This window comes from Filicampus tigris, chromosome 1, assembly GCF_054856515.1.
Source record: "Filicampus tigris isolate MCC_2025a chromosome 1, RoL_Ftig_1.0, whole genome shotgun sequence".
NCBI lineage: Eukaryota > Metazoa > Chordata > Actinopteri > Syngnathiformes > Syngnathidae > Filicampus > Filicampus tigris.
The window spans coordinates 27143531-27150206 of record NC_141217.1 but is presented as its reverse complement, the minus strand read 5'-3'; positions in this window follow the sequence as shown (position 1 = coordinate 27150206).

Sequence of the window (6676 nt, the reverse complement as noted above, 5' to 3'; positions counted from 1 at the left end):
TCCACCGGCTGCTTATCCAGGAATGAATTAGGAAAAATACGTTTTACTTTCTAATCAAGACGCAAGCCCACCTGCAGATGACTTTTACATTCATGTCATAATAATGTGTTTTACAGTTGGTCTCCAGACAATACGGGGTGCAACAAAGCTGCTACGATACCACACCAAGCGGCATGATTGACTACATAATACATGGTGGCAAAATGTGGCGCTCAAAATAGTGAGTTGTGTCGTCCAGATCATCCAGGGCACCAGCAGTGTTCTGACTGTGATGGATGGTAAATGCTGGTGGTCTGTTGTTGTGGATGAAAACAGCCGGGCCATTTGGTCCTATTGTTAGCCTTTGTTAAGGAGGGCTATTGAGGACGAACCCTGGCTCTTTGCCTGAGGTCAATGAGGTTTGATGACGTTGTAATGGCTACAAAATGACTATTTAAAGAGGTGAAAAGAGATTCGCCTGCTGTGTTTTCACATATCATAAACACATTTGCCAAAGAAGGAAGCCTCTTAAAAGTAAAGGTATATAACATGATGTGCTTACTCTGTGAAAACAATGACCAAGTAATGTTAGCTGATTGTCTAAATATGCTCGTGTTATTCTTGTAGCGGATTATGCACAAATGTCGTGACAAACTCTCCACATGAAAAAATGTTTTCTTCAAAACCAGGCAGCTATTCGTGTAGCGGCATGTTGCAAGCACAGTGTGTGCTGCCGTGAAGCGACAGCCAGCTCTCAAAGGCAGATATTTGTGTACGTGTGTGTGTGTGTGTGAGCGCGCATGTTTTGCTTTGTTGGTGTTTGAAGCGGCAACAGACAACAGACCGAGAGGCGCGCTGCTCCCGTAAAAGTTGCACTGCTGTGCTCAAAACGAACCACTAGAACGTGCCCTTCTGCAGGTTCCTGACTTGTTTTACGCTTGGATTTGACACACAGCAAACGCATTCAGTCAGCAGTCTTTGCATTAAAAATGTCAAAAATGAAAATGTCTCATTTGTATTAAAAAAACAACAACAAGTGTTTAATTTGTCCAGTTGATTCATTTCTATCAATCAATATCTATAAATGATTTATTTTCTTTCTACTTTTAGGTGCACACACACACATTCATATTCTGAGTTCACCCACGAAATCCCAGCTAAAATAATTAACATAATTAACATATTTAATAATAAAACAGCCACTAGCACCTGCATCTAGTGAGATCCCATAATAAAGATATGTCAAATATTCTGCCTTTAAAAGTGCCCAGTTTCGATTGTCCGTTAGAGAGAATATCAAGTTAACAACAATGCCGTAGGGGTCTGAGGAAACTGCATCATACATAGCTGTGGCACATTTTGATTAATGGACATAGCTAAATAAAGTCAACCAAATATGAGGAACAGCTTTCTGCACAAAACCGCAAAATACAACCACAACAATTAACATATTGTTCAGCTAAGACAGCTATCTTTATGTCAATCAAAATGTAACTTACGGTAATTCCATTTGTAAAGGCACAATATTTGATGCAGATCTTGTATTGGAGATCAGATTCATTACACTGTACAGTACACATGGTCATCATTAGTGGCCGGTTGGTGACGAGCACATACAGTTCAAACTGATAAACAATATGAACAAGCTCGTATTGATTTAATTTGTCAGTGAACTGCAGATTTGTTGGACGACGGAGATAAGGGGTGGGGCTATATTCAACCGAGAGCAAAGGATTGTGTCGGGTGTCTGTGTGCGAGACGGATGGAGGGACGGCTTCCATCAACTCCATTCTTACAAAATCTGTCGCTGTTCTTTGTCCACAGTTCATCAGCAGCTTGCCGTTTCATCAGAAGTCCAATCAGGGTCAGTCAGGACTCACAGTAGAATTCATTTGGGGGAATACTGCACTTATTTGTGGTACATTTTGTGACAGGCTTTTGCGTGCTGCATACACTTATGCTGCTATATTTATTAGCTGCGTACCAAATACAAATAAGGACAATCATACTGAAATCCACTGACGTGCAACTGTTCTTCGGGCAGCAAATTGCCATTTATTAATGGCACTAATACACATAACAGCATCCTGGGATTCATCGGACATAAACCTGTACGCAAGCTAACACATGTCCGTGTATTCCATTTGCACATCACCAAAAGGTTTCTGTTCAAACATCTCTTCATAGAGCTAATAGACAATGTCCCTCAGAAATCCATAACCATGCCCATGAATGTTGATCCCATTGGGTGCTAAACCTACTCCAATACAGGCACTCCCACTGGGCCTCTTCGTCCCGGAGGAGTTTCCTAGCGTCTCTAGTGTGTCCTCCATCACTCTTAAGACAGTAATTATTTCTTCGTTTTCAATTTGCGTCTATCGCCGTGTGTCCAGACAGGATGTGGCTATTTCCTGACATGAGAAATGTGTCTCTTTCATGAACATTATTTAGGATCAAACATTATTGGGGCTTTGGGGAACACACTGCTATCCTGACAAATCCAATGATGAGATCAAGATATTCCTTGTATCATTTACAGGAAATGATTTGTTGTTGTTATGTTTCACAGCCACATGGCGAGAAACATTAAACTGCTACTTTTCGCAGTGTCAACAAATACAAAGTCTAATCAAATATAAAGTCTACGTTGGTTTCCTTGAGAAACTGTTGTCATCTCAGCAAACTAATACATAAATGAAAGTTCAGTGCCTGCTGCCTCTGACTTTGAACGGACAAATGGCATTAAAACGACCGCAGCCCTTCACGTCAATCTGTTTTGTTTTAACCTCGGCAGTTTGAGCACTGTCAAATTTAGATGTTGTTTTTTCAGCCCACTTTGCATAAATAGAAACAAAGACTTGGGAGTTGGCAAGCCCAGCGCATGCAAGAAAGACAACAACACCTCAGGTTACTCGATAATTACAAGACAAACATCCACAACACTGAACAAATGATAAATAGGCACGCTCTGCAGCATCGCTCTCGTGAAGCAAATATACATGTATATCCGTGGAAAACTCGAAGGTGAAGGAATGTAAGATGTCAGAATCAAATATTTTTTTCTTCTGATGTTACTGCGTGCAAGACATTTTATTGAGGGGCTATTTTGAGTACCACATCTCTCATCCAGATCATCATCTATCTGTCAAGCATGCATGAATTTTGCTCTAATGTAGTCGATCAAAAACAGGACCAAATGTCAGACTGCATTTATTGGAGCCAAAGTGATTTGAGTGAGGTTCCATGTGCAGCAGCTGTGTGTGGAACATCAACAGGAGGCCTCAGCACATCAAACACAAAGTCTCCAACGGGATAATAACTTAAATGCTACGACTCAATGCAAGTTAGTTCAAGCCTGGAAGGGCAACCGACACATTATATAAAGGATTGGCATAACCTGGGGATAAAAGTCCTCTGTGAATACGGACGTGCTCTTATGGGAAATGTTGCCGGCTTCGTGTTTAATTAGCTTTTTCGTCGAGCGTCAATGAAGAAAACAATTGGTCTTAATTAAAATTTCCTCATGCCGTGGTGTGGTTTCATAGCAATAAACCCATAGCACCACTACACGCATAATGAACATACATTACATCAATTTCCCATCATTTACTGCAGTGGGAAATAAGCTCTAGAAAACGATCCTTACTGGTTAGTAAAACCTCATTATGTTTCTACTTTTAATTAAGAAATAAAGAGAATTCTTATGTACTGAAATTGCATTATTATGTTTGGATACCCCCTTAAATGTCACAGTGTCTATACTGAAATTATTTAGTCTATTGCAGTCAATCGATTGATTGAAAAATTCTATAAAAATAAAGTACATGGAAATGTGTGGAAATGATGAACGAAATGGTGATGGAACGCGACAGCTAAAATCACATTAGATGGTAATTGTAAATGACTCTTTTGTCATGGTGACACTTTAAAGTAGGACAGTCATTACTTTGCTGAGAGCAAATGTGATCTTTTTTTTTTCCCCCTCAGCGTGGGAGTCTCAGGCTGCAGAACAGCAAGCACAATAACAGCACAGGCGTGTGACGAAGGAGAAGGGTAAATATTGCGTATATTTGAGCGGTGCTGAGGCGAGGCGGTAGCCTAAAGATGTGCTTCTAAGGACACAGGCACACACAAATTCAGTTTAATATGTAGCTTTTCCAAATGGGAAGTGAAGCAGAACTCTTGCTGCTCTCCCAACAGAAGGCTTGTGTGTATTTGCAGATGTGTGTGTGCCTGTGTGTGTGTGTGTGCGTCTGTTTGTCTCTGCGACCACAGTTGACTCCATTATTCAGCCTGTTCATATTCATATTATTGCTTCAGAATGAAAAACACATGGAGACCCTAGAGAACCATAGGAGCTGGTGATCATTATTATTGTTGTTATTGAACATTAGAAGCTAGCAACATGGGAAATAACTTAAAATCAGCACGTAACTGAGGTAATCATTGCTTTCCCTTATATGGATGTTCATTTTGTGGTGTTTCTCCCAACATGCATATTTTGCATAACTAATTAGGTGAATGCTCACCCACCATAATGAGACAAACAAACAAACAAACAAACAAACAAACAAACAATCTCACATTAAGGCTTCAAGGTTACACATGGTTACACAAGGTTATTCTTGTTGGAAGTAACAACATATATGTTAGTGCTCTGCACGAATGGGTGGTAATTCGGCCATTCATACCAGTGGGCGTGGCAAATTAAAAATCATATGTGGACTCGGATCAGATGGGGTGATGTCACCAGAAGCATTGTTTTGTTCACTCCTGATGCTGTGTCATCAGTAAGTAAATGAGGTAACAGCGCTTTGAGTACCAAAGGTAGAAAAGCACTATAAAAGTGACAGATCGTTAACCATTTACCATATTTTTAACATTATGTCTAGAACATTAGTGCAGTATACAGACAGTCCTCGTATTACGACATACTATGACTTTTCGACTTTACGACGCCCGTGCCTCCTTCTCCATTTTGCCCCCAGCACCATAGTGACTACGTTTACATGCAGTCAATATTCGGGTTAAAGTCAAAATTCCGATTTCTGAACCAGTTGTTGTTTGGCACTCATTTTTTCCCCAATGGTGCTCATTTTTTTCCAGAGTCACCGACCTCATTGATGAACAAAAAAATTTACAGCACATCTGGGCAAAGTAGGGCACGTGGGCCACATCTGACCTGTCCGCAGTCTCTGCAGTCAAACTAAAACGTCAAGTATGTGCATGTGTATCAGCAGTGCAAGCGAACAAGAGCAGCGACTTGGTTTCAGTCTTGCCAACTCAAATATATTGTCTCTATAATCAGTGATTTCTCGTGCGGATATCTGGTCCATATGCACTCACTGAAAGTCCAACGGTCGTAACATGTCTGCATTACACCAATGGCCGAACCTTGACATCATATCATATTAATAACAATTAATAATTGGTGAAAAAGGATCAGTGCCAGCTAACTTTTTTTTTCTTCAGTGAGGAGCATTTCCATTTGCTGATGAGGATTTGGAGTTTGGAAACGCTGATCATAAACAACCACCATTATCGCAATGGCGCCAAGAGTTAGATATTTCATTTATTATCATTTGATCCCGTGTGGTGCAACATGCGCAATGCGTTGATTGGCAATCTGAGCAACTCTCAATCACTATGCTGCAAACATGCGTTCAGTCCAAGTGCTAGTATTAATTCAATCCATTGGTATTATTTAATTCACCTCACTCAGCGAGATTTGGTAAGAGAATCGATAAGGAACTGCATCGATGAGCAGTATCAGTAAAGGAATCGGAATTGCATAGTTCTTCTCAATTCACACCACTAGTCATCATGCACTAGTTAGTTGCATTAGTTAACGGGCCAAAAGGCATATTCTCAAATAAGCCTATGATAAAGCAGGATAACTAAAAAGAGTATGGCATTTGAATTTAAAATTTAGTTAAAAAATGAAAATATCAATGAACGGTAATACATTGGAAAGAATGAAAATATCTTATCGAGTCGAGGAGAAAAAAAAGTGAGGAACAAGAGACTACTTAAAGCATTGAAATTGAAGAGGACGAGTGTGACCCGATCACAGGTACTAAGAGGGGAGACTCTATGGGAGCACTCTACAAGCAGCAAAGAGTTGAACTCATGAGGAAATATGACTCAAACTCCATGAAATTATTTTTTTAGTGACAATGTTCTTGAATATATGAAACCATTGCAATGGTCATCTTTGAACCAACCACACAGCAGTTTTTACAAAAACATGAAGCAGTCAAAGTTCACCATTCAGTCCTATGTCACACCCACAGCCAAAGTACAGGAAGCTATATCGTCATATCTTAAAGAATGGTTGCTTTTTGTGACAGTAGCGGCCGGTGAATTTCGGACCTCGGCCTTCAGTGGGTATTTGGTGACCTAATCCACCTCTTCATAACGTCATCACATCACAAAATAACGCACAAAAAATGCCATATAACTATGGCTATATTCACACTTCAGAGCGTGTTACTAAAATTTGACTAAAAACAACTTTGCAGATTCACGGACCATTGTCTGTATATTCTCCCTGCCAAGCTCTCTCACCCGCACCCTCATCGCATACATATACAATTTATATCCACATCCGAAAAAGGCCAATGTGTGGCATTAAAGAAGAGCTTTTCACTTATTTGAGGATCCATCTATAACGTCTATAACTATTTCCAGCTGACTC